This window comes from Akebia trifoliata, unplaced genomic scaffold, assembly GCF_017979445.1.
Source record: "Akebia trifoliata isolate Shusen 1 unplaced genomic scaffold, ASM1797944v1 Contig01401_ERROPOS500000, whole genome shotgun sequence".
NCBI lineage: Eukaryota > Viridiplantae > Streptophyta > Magnoliopsida > Ranunculales > Lardizabalaceae > Akebia > Akebia trifoliata.
Genome location: NW_028237691.1, coordinates 100,332 through 116,374, shown reverse-complemented (window position 1 = coordinate 116,374; position 16,043 = coordinate 100,332). Strand labels below are relative to the sequence as shown.

The window sequence follows — 16,043 nt, the reverse complement described above, 5'->3', positions numbered from 1 at the left end:
ACCACTGGGGATTGACGTAATTAATTTTTGAGAAATAACTTTTTTACTCATTATTTATTTTAATTATCTGGAAAGGTGTGGATTGTAATAGAACTAAAGATGGAGTAATAAAGAACGTAACTATCTCGACCCCTCGGATTCGTACACCGAAACTAGTGTTAGTGGCCCGAGTTGACTCAACTAAATCATCCCTCGTTTAGAATAAGAGGTAAGTTTTTTTTAACACCCACACATCTATTGCAAGTGAGTTTCTGACTGCCTTTGCTTATTCCAATTTTCACACATCGATTCACCTTTTTAGTTAAAAGGCAACCTTACGGGAATGATACTCAATAAGATAAGAATCAAATTTCATCACTGATTCCTTGTTTTTTATGATTAAATTGAATCGATTAATTAATAATTAAAATTCTATAGATTTGAACATTAGGACTCTTGAGCTCAATAGGAGAGACTTATTTCAAGTTGTCCCAATTTTATTTTTGACCCTAATCGAAGTCTAAGAACGATCATGTCCCGTTGTACCCTATTTACGAAGGGGATAGACTATCACTGTATTTGGATTGAGGGAAGGGTAGGGAAGAGATAAGAAAATATGTTGTTTTCTCTTCTTTTCTTCTGTTTGGATTGTTAAATGAGGAGGGAAGAGAAGAAAAATGGAGGGAAAAGAAGGAAAAAAATGCAGAATTTTGTTCACCCCAAAAATGGAAAGACGAGCGGGGAAGGGAAGAGAACAAATTTTTCTTTTCAAATTTTTCCTCATTATTTTCAAAATTTTCAAGAAAACATAATATTAGCAGGCCAACTATTACTAGTTACACCCAACTAAACAAACCAAATTTCAGAAAACTAGAGATGCTTACGAAGGAGACGAAGAAACCCTAGGGTCATCGATGTTGCAGACATTTACGACTTCTTCTAGTTATGTATCTCATGGAATGCTAAACAGCTCAATGATCAGCTTCAAACCAACGCAAATCTCTCTTTTCAAAAGCTTCGAAAGTAGAAGCAGAAACTGTACCAAATACCCTTCTTTAATGGCGACCTTATCAACAACAACACCAACAACAAATGTTTCTGCAGAGAGAGATGATGTTTCAAATCCTGGAGAACCCATCACCCAAACAATCCCTCGACCCGCCGTACAGGTATAAAAAGTAACCCAACATTTTCTCGAAATGGGTTTCTCTCCTTTTTTTTTTCTTTTTTCTTTTTGTTTCATTGAGAATTTTTAGAGTTTAATCTTCTGGTGTGGGTGTTGTGGCTGTTGGATTTGGATTTATGTTTCTTACTTTTCATGATTTTGATTATCAATTTAAGTTCGGTTATGGTAGATAACTTGATTTTAAGGAATTTTAATGGGTCTCTCTTGTTTAATTTTGGGTTTCTAGAATTAATCTTCTGATTTGGGTCTCCCATAAGTTAATTTGTTTGATTATCATCAATGTTGTTGTTGGTGTTTCGGTTTTTGTTGGTTAGGGTTGATGCTTCTAGATATGGTATTGTATTTGGATTTATGTTTCTTCGTGTTCATGATTTTGATTGTCAATTTAAGCTCAATTCTGGTTGATAGCTTGATTTCAAGGAATTTTGAGTGAATTTTATATTTATTTGTGTTAAATTTGTTTTCATTCTTGTTTGGAGTGATGAAACCCTTGTAAACTAAGAATTTTGGACGGGGGTTTTAGTTTAGATTGACCTAGAATATGGTGTTTTGGGTCCCCCCAATTTAGTTTCGTTTGATTATCGTCATTGTCATTGTTGGTGTTTTTGGTTGGTTAGGGTTCATTGATGCTTCTAAATATAGTGTTGCATTTGGATTTATGTTTCTTCATGTTCATGATTTTGATTGTCGATTTAAGCTCAGTTATTGTAGATAACTTGATTTCGAGAAATTTTATATTTAGTTGTATTAAATTTGTTTTGATTCTTGTTTGGAGTGATAAAACCCTTGTCAAGTAAGAATTTTGGATGAGGGTTTTAGTTTAGATTGATCTAGAAAATTGGAATCAAATAAAGTCTGTTAAATGATTGGAGAAGGATTATTTTGTGACAATGGAAACAGAGTATATTTCACTGAAATTCCCAAAATTCCTTTTAGATCATCTAAAAATTCCCCAAATTATGGCCCAGTTGTTGAAACAAGAGGGTGGGTGCAAGGGCCATGAAAGTCACTATAGTTTATATTTATATAGCCCTCGCTTGCCACGTATAGATTCCTAAAGCCAAATCAATCCAAAAAAAAAATAATAGACCAAAGTTAATTATTTCAAAAGTAAGGGTGGGGTGTTGCTTACACACCTTATTTGTTTGTTGGGGAATATAGTGGAGACCACTGTATCTAATGGTTAATAACAGAATCTAATTAAGCATACTGTGCTTTTCCCCCCTCTTGTAAAAGTTCCCTATGGTAGCTAATATCTTGATTTCTGAAAGTAGGATGGAATCTCATATTGTGTCTCTTTTATTGCTTGGGAGAGTATTGCGGCTATCTTACTAATTAAAATACTATATAGAGGTGGTAAGTAGTGACATTGTGATGCTTCAAGTAACCCAATTGCCCTATATTAGAATAGTTTATATATATATTAACAAGAAGATACTTTCTTTTCCTTATGTGGACACAAGTTCCCTTTGGTTCAGTTTCACTTCTATACCATGTGTTTTGTAGGAGCCGATGATCCAAAATTGTGGTAACTTCTAAAAATAATTTTTTTTTTCTTTTAACTATGTTGCATGATTGAGTTTGTTTTTATCTTGAGGAAACTGTGATTTCTTCAATTTGTTTCAGCCCCGAACATTAAAACCCGAAGAAAAGAGTTTTTCTAGTTACAATTCTCAATTAAAAATACAGCACCCCTTGTGCTGGCCAAACCATTTAATGCATTTTTTTTCAGTTGCATGGTTCAATAATTTTTATATCACGCTGAGCTTGTATGTATGACATGTTACTCATTGTTTTGTGTTTTGTGTTTTGCAGATTCTTTGCTTTGTGGATTTCATGAGTATAACAATAGCATTTGAATGAATTGATCTTTGTACTGATGATTGAGGAGGTAGGTACCAATTCTGGATTTTAGGTAACTGCACCATTATTTCTGGTGAAACATGCCTGGAGTTCTAATTTTTCTGGTTTCAAATGGAAATCTCTTTGTTTCAGATGGTTGGGCAAGCTAGGAAATAGAAGAAGGATTGTATTTGAAACTAAAAACAGGCACAATGATTAGGAGACCACTTCTGTTAACTTATTTCTACTTACTAATCTACATATTTCTCTCATCAGGAGTTGTTTTGTACAACAAGGTAATGCGTCTTTCTGTTTTTCTTTATGTACCTGTGTCTTGCCAACATTCATTCCTAATATTCTGATATTCTGTATACCTTGAGTAGTCTTTTTATTTCTGAAATTGTGAACTTCCATTCCTAGATTGAACTTCCATTCACTTAGGGCTTCAATCCAATATTTAACGGGGCCTTCTATTTTACGTTCTAAAAGGGTTAGACCTAGGGTACATGGGCAACATAGGTTATGGGAAAGTTTGGACTGGATTTAAAGGGATTTTAGGTAGGTTTTGAGGTCTAGAAAACGGGTTTGGTCAGAACCATAGGTGCTGTATTTTATGGGTACAGGTATAGCTTGAGATTTGGAAAAGTATCTATGGAGGGTTACAAATTGGTTTATATGAACCCGTGAGTTTGAATTTTTCTTTTTATGGATTTACTTATTTTTTTGTATTTTTTTCAAGTAATTGGGTTATATATGTATTTTTTCTCTATGCTCAATTATTACTTGATACATATGCGTATATTCTATATTGGATAGGTTAAAGGCCTCTATGTTGGCCCTGATTTTGTAGGAGATGTTCCTTTGTCGAAGAAAATACTTGCTGCATTTACAACAGGTCATTTTACATTTTTGTGATTATTTCAGTAATGTTTGGCTTTTATAATAGGATATTGTTCAAATATATCATGTTCCTTTTTTTTTTCTCAACGTTTAGAGAATTTAAATTGTCAATTTCTTGTTTTTCCTTAGTTTAAAACAAGTGTTAAAATAGAAATCATTACTTTGTGTCTTGGCATCAAACAGGTGCTCTAGCCACTGCTGTGGCTAACCCAACTGATCTTGTAAAAGTTCGACTTCAAGCAGAAGGCAAATTGCCACCTGGGGTGCCAAGGAAGTATTCTGGGGAATTAAATGCTTATTCCACCATTGTCAAACAGGTTATATATCTAACCGTTTTTTTTATTTGGCGTGTGCGTATGTTGGGGGGGTGGGGGGTTGGGTGCGGGGATTATTTATTGTTTTGATCAGGCTATTCTATTTGATCACAAATTTAGGAAGGATTTGGGGATCTGTGGACTGGACTTGGACCTAACGTAGCACGAAATGCTATTATAAATGCAGCTGAGCTTGCTAGTTACGATCAAGTGAAGCAGGTAAAATGTAATATTTGAGTCTCATTGATGGGTTCTTCTTGTTCTCTAAAGTCTAACATGTACACTTTAACTTATTGCATTGCAATTTCAAATTCTTTTTATCCCTTTGCAGACAATTTTGAAAATGCCAGGGTTCACAGATAATGTTCTTACACATCTCCTAGCTGGTTTGGGGGCAGGATTTTTCGCTGTCTGTATTGGTTCGCCAGTCGATGTGGTAAGCTTTCTTCATTTTATCTCTTCAAAATCAAGTAAATATAGTTTTTGGTAATATGGTGACCTTATAATCACTTGGTTAGCCATCGTCTTACTATGGCGTAGTTCATAACTTTCTACATTATGGTAAAATCAGGTGAGAAAATGGGTTAGCTAAATCTGTTTGTTGTTCATGAGCAGTTAAACTTGGTTAATCCAGAAAAAACTATTTATCATATGATCTGTGAAATGAGGTTCCATTTTTAATTCGAGTCTACAACTGAATTACAAGAGAAATAGGGTTTGGATGTATTGATTGATTATATTTGAACACGGATTGCGACTTGCAAAAGTAGTCATTTATTAGCATGGCAACTTCATGCTATTGACGTGCAATGTTGTGCTACCTGGATTTTCCTCCCCATATTTGTTTGTGAGATGCAAATTATTGAAGATTCTGCTTCTCATATCTTATTGATTTAGCATGTAGTAGTTCATAGGCTCAAGAAGGGTACATGAATGTGATAAACTTCAATACATTCTTGAACTTTATAACATTTAACAAAGTACTTGGCCATTGTCAGGCTTTCAAAAGGTTGCTTAGAAAGTGCGAGCTAGCACTTTCTATGTTGGTTAAATTCTGTGTGTGTTGACACTATGACATGGGTTGAAAACCTGCCTTCACCTCCTAATTTCTAAATACTAACCCTCTTGCTTATTAAAGAAAAAGTTGTTTAATTTGTCATAGGCACATCATCAAACATTGCACTTCTTGCCACTTTCCTAGGTTATCAATTGGATTCTTTCCCATTTTCCTACTTAGGTCTTCCATTAGGTGTGGCGTAAAAAAATAAGATCATTTCGGATCCAATCATTGAGTGCATATAGAGGAGAATTGGGTCGTGGAAATTTAAGTACCTCGAAATGAGGGAAAATGACTGATATTAAAAGCACTCTATTGGGTATCTTAATATTCTTTTTATCTTTATTATCATGCCTAGAGTGTAGAAATGCTAATTGGGAAGTTACTTTGTGATTTTCTATGGAATGATAAGGATGGAAAAAAGCAGTTTCCACATGGTGAAGTGTAGTCAAATTTGTCTCCCCTAAAAGAATGGGAGTTTGGGCATTAGAAAATAAGATCAATGAACATAACACTTATAGGAAAATGGTTGTGGAAGTTGGGAGACAAAAGAAATGACTTGTGGAGGTAGGTCATCAACACAAAATATACAGGGTGGTTGATTTGGTATTGAAAATGGCCCATTGACATCCTTGTATGAGTGTGGCTATTGAAACGAATTTATAGGATTTTGCTTGAAATTCAAAAAATAATAATGTTCAAAGTGGAGAAGGAAGTGAGGGTAAAGATTTTTGGAAAACTGATGGTGTGAAGCTTCACCCCTTGGATCACATTTTTCAAATTTATTTTTAATGTCTCAAAAAGAAAAATGTTCAATTAACAACTTCATGGTTCAGTCACAAGATCAAAATTAATGATTGGAAGGTTCAATAGATTGCTAGTTTAATTGATTATATATATCTCATATCCATATTGACCTTATGGTGGAGGACAAATGGGATTGGAAAATTTGCAAGGATAAAGTGTTTTTGTAAGTTCTTTATATACATCTATTGTTTTTTCTTCACATTTATCCTTTATTGATATTGCAATTTGGGGACCAAAAGTTCCATTTAAGATATCATTCTTTATTTGGTTAGCAGCTCTAATAAAAACTCACTATGGATCAAATTATAGCAAGGGGAATTGCTTCAGTCAACCTAGGTATGATGGATATTGGATACAGTCTTTGCTACCAGGATTAGGATTAGTTGGGTTAGAGGTGGTTTTATGTTTTCATTTGTATACTAGAGTAGTCAAGGGCATTAGATGACACAAAGGCAACATCTAAACAAAGTCTAGGCAAAGCCTTAGACAAATTTGTTTCTTCATTAATTTATTCATAGAAATAGTATATAAAATTTAATGGAAAAAAAGTAATGAAGCACATAAGCATAGGCCATGTAATACAAACCAAAAGGATAAAGTGTTTTTGTAAGTTCTTTATATACATCTATTGTTTTTTCTTCACATTTATCCTTTATTGATATTGCAATTTGGGGACCAAAAGTTCCATCTAAGATATCATTCTTTATTTGGTTAGCAGCTCTGATAAAAACTCACTATGGATCAAATTATAGCAAGGGGAATTGCTTCAGTCAACCTAGGTATGATGGATATTGGATACAGTCTTTGCTACCAGGATTAGGATTAGTTGGGTTAGAGGTGGTTTTATGGTTTCATTTGTATACTAGAGTAGTCAAGGGCATTAGATGACACAAAGGCAACATCTAAACAAAGTCTAGGCAAAGCCTTAGACAAATTTGTTTCTTCATTAATTTATTCATAGAAATAGTATATAAAATTTAATGGAAAAAAGTAATGAAGCACATAAGCATAGGCCATGTAATACAAACCAAAAGGATAATCAATTATGCAACTTGATAAGTGATTACTATTAAAATTTTCTTTTTTATTCTGTTGAATGCTCTTTAAGTAAAGAAAATTCACTTACAAACAACTGTAATTTTTTCCCCGTTCTGACATTGAGAAGAAACCAATAAAGTATAGCAAATGAAAACGTAGCAAAATGTTGAAGAGGGAGAGGAGGAATAAAAAGTGAGCATCGTTTCTATACTGTACCTATATATCGTTTCTATACTGGATAGAGATTATGTGCCAAAAAGATTTATATTTTCTAGAGCAACACTGATGAAAAAAGAGAGAATGGTGTTTTGAAGGGAGCGAGAGGGTTGTTTTTGTATTGAACACAACTCCTTGTGATTATAGAAAAAGTGTACGGCAACTAGACCTTTAAGACTTGATAGCTAGGGTTCCAAAGCATGAATAAAGCAGAGAATAGTTAAATAGATAACGTGCATGCTGAGAGGTTATGTTTGTGTAGAAAATAAATTATAATAACCACTAAGTTTCATGCTAATGCTTAGATGCATCTAGGTAGCTGCTTCGTGATTAAAGCCTGCCTAGGGGCTAGCCTCGGTGCTAGGGATTCTGACTTGTCATGGCGGTCGCCTGGGCGAAGCTTTTACTACATTGCTTTATAGGGAGTTGTATTTTGTTAATAGATGAGTCAAAGAGAGACTCTCTTATCATATTTTAGACAGTTTTGTTTAAGTAGTATCCTAACTGCACTATGAAATCGTGTCATTGAGATTTTGGTGGACAATAATGGAAGATGTGGCTCTGGACAGAATTTAATGGAGAATAAATGATGATGAAAGCTCTCTTATTAATATATGGTAAAAAAAAATTGTAGCACAGTGTTCACAGCTATGTTGGTAGAAGGAAATGTTCCTATTATATTTTTGGTCATTAGTTCACGTATGATGAAGTCTATTTTTCTTAGGCCATAGCCTTATTTAGATGTTCTTTAGTAAGTGAATTACTTCCATATTTGCTTGTCTATTGGTTAAAAAGTTGCAGTTAACTTTCTTTATTTGATGAAGAAAGCATTGGAAATTTTTTTACATGCTTTTTTGTTCGTTGCAGGTGAAGTCTAGAATGATGGGGAGAGACAGTCTACAAAAGCACACTTGATTGTTTCATCAAGACTTTGAAAAATGAAGTGCGTTCATTTTCATTTTCACGCAATTGACACTCCTTTTTCAATTATATACTCATGTTTCCATAGTTGTGCTCTAATCATTTTTTTATGAAAATTATGCTCTAATCTTAATTATACCTGAAGAATACGTCAAAGTCGAAAACTAGCCCAATTGTCTCCTCAGGATTGTGTCCATGTTTTAAGAACATGGTAAAGAGTTACTTGCACACACCCTTCATTTACAATGGTAAGAAGCTGAGTTGGGAACTCAGAAGGAAACAAGTTGAATTTTGAAAGGATTGAAACCACGACGCCAGGAAGTCTGCAACGGTGTTTGTCTCTCTATAGATGAACGTGAATCTGACCTCTTGAAAAGAACTTGAGATCTCCTTGATGGTGTTTTTTTTTTTTTTTTTTTGTGATAAATATAAATTTTATTAATGAAAGAAAAAGGAGAATAGGAGGCTGAGATAGCCCCCAATCAACAAGACAAGAAAAAACAAGGGGAAGAAATACACGCCCAACTTGGGGCTACTGGTCACAAATGGTTTCCCAGTTAAAAACAAAATCTTTAAAGCACACTTTCTCAAAATCTTTACTCATCTTAGACCAAAAGAAAAGAAACCCCAAAATCTCTAAAATCACCATGTGAGACGAGCTTTCCTTGCTATGGAACACCCTGTTGTTGCACTCTCTCCAGAGACCCCAAGCAATAGTGAATGGAAGAATAGTCCAAAGATGCTTTTTTCTAGAAGAGAAGATATTGAAACTCCAGCCCTGTAAAAGTGCATAGGTAGATACAGGAAAAACCCAATCCACCTGGAAACTAGATAAGAAGAACATCCAAATAACACGGGAGAAAGAATAATGAATAAGAATGTGGTTGATGGACTCCCCATCCCTCATGCAATATTGCAAAAATTTGGGGTAATCCACCCCCGACCGATCAAATTAAATTATCCAAGGTTAGGATTCTACCCAAGGAAGCAAGCCATACAAAGAAAACCGCCTTAGAAGGAACAAGAGTTGACCATATGACAGATGGAGAGAACGATACCTCGCACGACGGAAGCAAATAATTATAGAAAGACTTGACAGAGAACTTCTTATCCTTAGCCTTGACCCATTCCCTTATGTCCTGCTTGTTCTCTCTGAATTGGATCAAATTAAGGAGATCTAGAAAAGATGTAACCTCCGTCAATTCCCAATCATTGAAATTCCTCCTAAATCCCAGATCCCAAGAATTCGTGTTCCTGTCTCGAATCAGACACTGCCTTACTGAGTTATTTTTTTTCAAAGAGCAAGCGTACAAGGATGGGAATTGAGTAGAGATGAAGTTTCGCACCAACAATCCTCCCAAAATCTAACCTTGTCCCCCAACCCAACTTTGAATCTAATCTCTCTATCAAACTTATCAACACCCTTCAGAATACTTCTCCACACACTACACCTGTAAGTTCCTCTAGCCTCATTACTGTACTAATCAAACCTCTTCTCTCCATATTTAGCCTGAACCACTCTCCTCCATAAGTTGTCTCTTTCTTCCCCGAATCGCCAAAGCCACTTGCCCAAGAGAGCTTTATTTGTAAGTCTCAGCCCTCTAATCCCCAAGCCTCCATTCTTCTTTGGCGTGCACGCCATCCTCCAATTTACCAAGTGATACTTTCTTCCATCATTATTATCATTCCACAGAAAATTCTTCATTAGTCTTTCAAGCTTAACTTCCACCGATTTAGGCAACAAAAACAGGGACAAGAAGTAAATCGGAATACTCGCTAAAGTACTTTTAATCAACGTAACCTTTCCCCCTTTGGATAGATATTTTGCCTTCCAATTACTCAATTTCTTTTCCATTTTCTCGATAACTCCCTCCCAAATGTTTTTACTACAATACGGAGCCCCTAAAGGTAACTCTAAATAGGACGAAGGGAGCGTATCACTACTGCACCCCAAAGTAGTTGCTAAGACCGGAAGATTCGACACCTCGCCAACCCCAAACAACTTACTCTTTTGAAGATTGACATGAAGACCTGAAATTGCTTCAAAGCAGCATAATAAAATCCGAAGAGTTCTCACTTATTCTTTAGAAGGATCTAAGAACACTATGGTGTCATCTGCGAATTGCAAGTGCGAAATCAATGGGCCCTCAATGTTCACTCTAAATCCGGATAGCCTCCCTATCTCAACCCCCCTCCTGAACAGTTTACCCAAGGCCTCTGTCGCTATAAGAAATAAAAATGGGGATAACAGGTCACCCTGTCTCAATCCTCTTGAGCTCCTAAAATACCCAGCTGGACTACCATTGATTAAAATAGAAAAAGAAACCGAAGCTACACACTTCATAACCCACCCAATCCACTTAGCACCAAATCCCATTCTTCCCAACATATACTCCAAAAAATCCCAACTCACATGATCATAAGCCTTTCGCATATCGATTTTTCCTATTAATCCCAGCTTATCTTTAATCCTAGAATCTAGACATTCATTAGCTATTAACACACCGTCCAGAATTTGTCTTCCCCTAAGAAATGCACCTTGTTCAAGGCCAATTAATTTCCTCAAAACTTCTTTCAATCTGTTTGTCAGCACCTTAGAGATTATCTTGTACACCGATCCCACTAAACTAATAGGCTTGAAGTCACTCAAGTCAACCGCCCCCTCTCTTTTGGGAATCAAAGCCACAAAAGTACTATTAAGGGCATAATCCAAGCAATCTTTTTCCTGTAACTCCCACACCACCGTCATGAAATCTTCTGTTACAATTTTCCAACAATGTTTGAAGAATTCTATTTTAAAACCATCTGACCCCGATGCTTTGTTCCCACCCATGGATGCAACAACTAATCTCACTTCATCCTCCCCAATCTGCCTTTCCAACCACGCCCTTTCTTCATGAGTTAATGTGTTGAAGTCGAGATTGTTGAGTAGCCCACTACACCCTCTCTAATACTCTCTTCCCCTTCCACCATAATCCCATTGATCGTCAAATTGGCAATTTGGTTATTTTTCTTATGATAATTGGCCACCTTATGGAAAAACTTAGTGTTATTATCACCCTCATTATGCCACTTAATCCTAGATTTTTGTCGCCAACTTATCTCTTCCATCAACGCTACTCTTTGGAATTCTAGCTTGAGCTCCGTTCTTTTCATTCTATTATCCATCTCTAACTCCCCCACTTCCTTTTTGGAATCTAGGACATCAGTTTCCTTGAGAATCTCCCCCTTTCTCAATTCTACCCTCCACTTCTTCCTTATTCCACCTTTTCAATTTCTCTTTCAGATATTTGAGCTTGTTCTTGAAAACAACACTTGGGTACCCCACTGAAGGACACTCCCTCCACCAGTCCTTGACAAGATCTGCAAAATTTGGGTGAATAAGCCACATATTCTCAAAACGAAAATGAATTGGCCTAGTTCGAGATTGCCCCGCCTCAATAACGATAGGATTGTGATCCGAAACTAGACTAGGAGCTGCCGTGTGCACAACATTACGATACTTCTCCTCCCAATCCCCACTCACTAAAAATCTATCTAATCTGGACATGTTAGGGTCAGCTTGATTATTGGACCAAGTAAACCTTTTACCGAGCAAAGGTAAATCCATTAAGGCAAATCTATTAACAAAAGTATTGAAATCCCTCATCCCCTTAGTGATTCGCTGCCCCCCATTCTTCTCATTGGTGAATCTGATGACATTGAAGTCCCCTCCTAAAACCCAAGGCTTATCCCAGTTAACCCGCAAGATCCTCCAATTCTTCCCAAAATTGTTGTCTCTCCCTACTAATTGTAGGGCCATAAACCCCTGAGAATACCCATTGAAAATCCTCATCCACGCTCTTGTAGAGAATAGAAATGGAAAAAGCCCCCACTAAGTTGTCAATCACTTGAATCAAGTCCTTATTCCACATCGCAATAATGCCACCTGCACTCCCAATAGCTAGAAGAGCAACCCAACCAATATTCCCTTTCCACAGGTCCTTTATCACTTTGTCCTCACAAATCAAAAGCTTTGATTCTTAAAGAGTCACTAAGATAGGTTTTTAGAATTGATAAAAGCTTTCACAGCCGCCCTTTTCATTCTATCCCCCAAACCTTTCACATTCTAAGACAAAATCTTAATCGACATTGAACCTAAACAAGAACCCCGACCTAAATCACAAACCATCTCTAACTTATTCCACCTCATTGACCAATTTTGGCCTAGATAGTGTTGATCATCCTCCTTGCATACCAAGGGATTACTGCTTGACCCGAGATAAATTGGACAGCAACACTCAACTTGTTAACTTGTAAGGAACTAGCCAACTTCAGTCCTTGAATAACCCGAAGGTCATGCATTAGAACTTTGTCTCCTATAATGCAGCTAGCATATGAGCTGATAGAGGAGACCCTTGCTCATCCCTTACAATGCCCTCCTGACCCACTTAGAGCCCTCTAAGAAATCCATCCGTATTAAGAGTGTGCCAACCCCAAAGAGGCTTTTTCCACTGGTAGAAAGCCACATTAATTGCCCAAGAGTCAAAAAATTGCCTAGAATAAGGCATGTCTTCAACCTTTAACCTTAAGCAAGAGAATCTCATTCAAACATAAATAGTGATCGGTCTTTCCACCTGAGTAGCTGGCAGGTATTCATTTTGGAAGATTCTCCTGCATCTTTCTGTCCATACGTGGTAAATGAAGGCACAAAAGCTGCTTCTTTGAACCTCAATAGCTAGGTCATTACTCTTCCAATTTCTTGTAATCCACTCTATTTTGAAGTCCCACGAGGAAGGAGCTCTTGAATTAAGGGATCTTTTGACAACATTGATCCAAATCTGTTTGGTGAAGTGACATGAGCAGACGAGATGGTCTCTATTTTCTTCATTTATGCAACAATAGACACAAGAGGCCTGATTAAGCTTCTCTCTCCTAACTAACCAATCTCACTAAAGATGACCAGGAGATAAAAACGGTGCTTGGGGATCACTTTGTTGCTCCAAATAATCATAAGGCGGTAACATTGCAGAGTTCTGTTTCACATAAAAGTGAGCTTCAGCCCACCTTTTTGTTGTAAATTCTACACGTACCTAAGGTTCTGGTTCTATCAAGTTCTTATTGTAATTTTGATCTGCATATCTATTAAATAATATAGTGCAAGGGCTTCATCGGAAAATAAATTGGCTTTACAAAAGAAAAATTGATAAAACGAACAACTCTACAAGGAATTGATCTATATAAATGTCATACAGTGACTGACTTTGGTTTTTTTGTTTTGTAGGGACCCCTTGCTTTCTATAAAGGGTGCATTCCAAATTTTGGTCGGCTTGGCTCATGGAATGTGATCATGTTTCTGACTCTAGAGCAGGTAAAATTTTAAAATTACTTGTGCATTCCAAATCCCTCAATTTGACTGAACTAACTAGTGATTTTCCTTTATGGCTGCCTGTTTACTTTTGGGTGACTCAGAAATATCTAGGCAGTCTGGTGAATATTTGTGATAAGTTCCATTGGTGCTAACTGCTATGCTGGACCTTGGTCTTCTCTTATAGACTAATGAGAAATTACCTAAATACCCTCATCTTCAACATGTAGACAAAAAACTGTTGACTTTTCTTCCCAAAACATCATCATCTTCAACATCTTGGGTAAAAATTTTTTTCCCATCATTTTCAACTTTAAGAGGTACGATTGTTAGAGAAGCACAGGATGGAATTTTGGGAAGAAAAATTGAGGGTCTGTCTACAAGGGGGAGTTCAAAGCGAGGTTGGCAATAATAGATTGAAGATGAGATTGAGTAGTTTAAAAATAACTTACCATAGGTGGAAGAGCTAACTTGAGGTTGACAGAATTTGGGCAGCAAAAGCAATGGTTTTTGGCTAAAGGTTGAAAATGAGGGCTTTTAAGTCATGTTTCATTAGTCTATAACAGAAGACTAAGGGCACGTTATCAATTTGAAATCATAGGGGGCTTATCTTAAATGCTCACCAGTTTTTTTCTTTGTTACTTTTCCTTAAAAAAAAAAAAATTATATTAACTATTTTTTCTCCATCTCATTGCAGGCTAAGAAGTTCATTACAAGGGAAGCATAACATTAGATTACATATGCCCAAAGTTTTATGGGGTGGTGGTAGACATGCATCATTACATTTGCTGGGGGACTCGCTCCGAAAAAACACAACTTAAAAACTAGAGAATAAAAATCTTCCCCCCATTGTCATTGTTATTCTTACTTTCTTCATTGATAGGCTTATGTCATAGAAATAGCTGGAGAGATTTCAGACAATTTGGTCCAACACATCATCATCCACATTTACCCTTCCCCCCGTTTTGGGAATGGTGGTGTTGATTATAACTAGTATTGATTTGGGGCTTATTTGAAATCATGGTAACCATTGAAATCATTTAAATTAAAACCCCTAAATTATGTTTTTGAGATTTGAAGATTGAAGAAGACAGATTTTTGACATTGAAGAGAAGGGGTGAGGGAGGCAATTAATGGGCAACATCACAATTAATTCGTTGATTTGCTGATTTAATTGTCTGGTCTCTTATCAGGAGAGGTTTTTTATACATCCTTATTACAGTAAGAACAAGTTCATTTCCTTTCACCTCTCCTCACGTGTTGTAACCTACAATCGGTCTACAAATTTCTAGAATTTGAACAAATTCAAACCCCACCAAGAGCAACTTCAACCAGTATCTAAATCTTCAGTGATCTAGAGAAAGCCCCAATAAAAGAACATTCCACGTCTCTAACTCAATTTTCACCTAATTTTAATGTCTATTTTATCTCCTTTTTTATTTTTTTTTATTTTTTTCATAGATGTCAAAAATGACTCTTATCATGAACATGTTTTTAAATATCATTTTTGCCCATTTTACTTTTCAGCAACTTCTCTAAATTTAGAGAAATGCCAATTTAGAACAAAATTAGAAATGTGGGTTGGATTTGATCTAATGAATGTCAAACTATTCAATGTAGAATAGGGCATGCGAATTGATCTTCTATAAATCATTCTGATGATTACAACCATTTCCATGGTTTCTTTCTGTATGTGGTCAACCAGTAGAACTCAAGAGAATAATTTCTGACCCTAAACAATCAAACTATCAAGTTCTTGTTTTTCGAAAAAAATTTATCTTAAAAAGTAACCCCAAAGATTGATTTCGAAAAAATTTTATCTTAAAAAATAACCCCAAAGACTGATCATTGATCAATGATCCACTAGAAAACGGATTTTATTGTATTGTTTTGAGGCCATTTCTGATTTACATATCAATTTGCAAAAGAGTAAGCTGTTTGGGGGTAGCAGATGTGAATGCTATTCATTTGATGGCTGCAACCTTGGATTATGAGTATAATATTTTACCCACGTCTTATTTGGGTTTACCGTTGGAAGCTCCCTATAATAGTATCAAAATTTGGGAAGGAGTGATTGAGAGATTGAAGAAAAGGTTGCACATGGAAGGTCAATTATCTGTCTAAAGGAGGGAAAGTAACCTTGATAAAAAGCACATTGACGAGTATCCCAATTTACTTTCTCTCCTTGCTCACGTTTACTAAGTCCGTTGAAATCAGATTAAAAAGGCTTATAAGAAATTTCTTGTGGAATGACATGAATGACAGAAGAAAATATCACCCGATTAGATAGAAGGCTATTTGCATACCCAAGAAGAATGGGTGGTTGGGGATTTGGGGTTTTAGACTAGCTAATAGAATGCTTTTAGGGAAATGACTTTGGAGGTTCAGGGAGGAACGAGAAGAATAACAGGGTATTTAATAGTAAGATGAGAAGCT

General features: G+C 36.1%; 1 pseudogene across 1 annotated transcript; it reads left to right on the top strand.

Moving 5' to 3' along the window:
• Positions 1-641: 641 nt before the first annotated feature.
• Positions 642-14,483, top strand: LOC147380431 (mitochondrial uncoupling protein 1-like; annotated as a pseudogene). Its single transcript, XR_015175319.1, has 10 exons — positions 642-1,148; positions 2,981-3,056; positions 3,161-3,303; positions 3,824-3,902; positions 4,091-4,224; positions 4,342-4,440; positions 4,553-4,657; positions 8,207-8,282; positions 13,524-13,610; positions 14,305-14,483. The product of XR_015175319.1 is annotated as a mitochondrial uncoupling protein 1-like (transcript).
• The last annotated feature ends 1,560 nt before the right edge of the window (positions 14,484-16,043 follow it).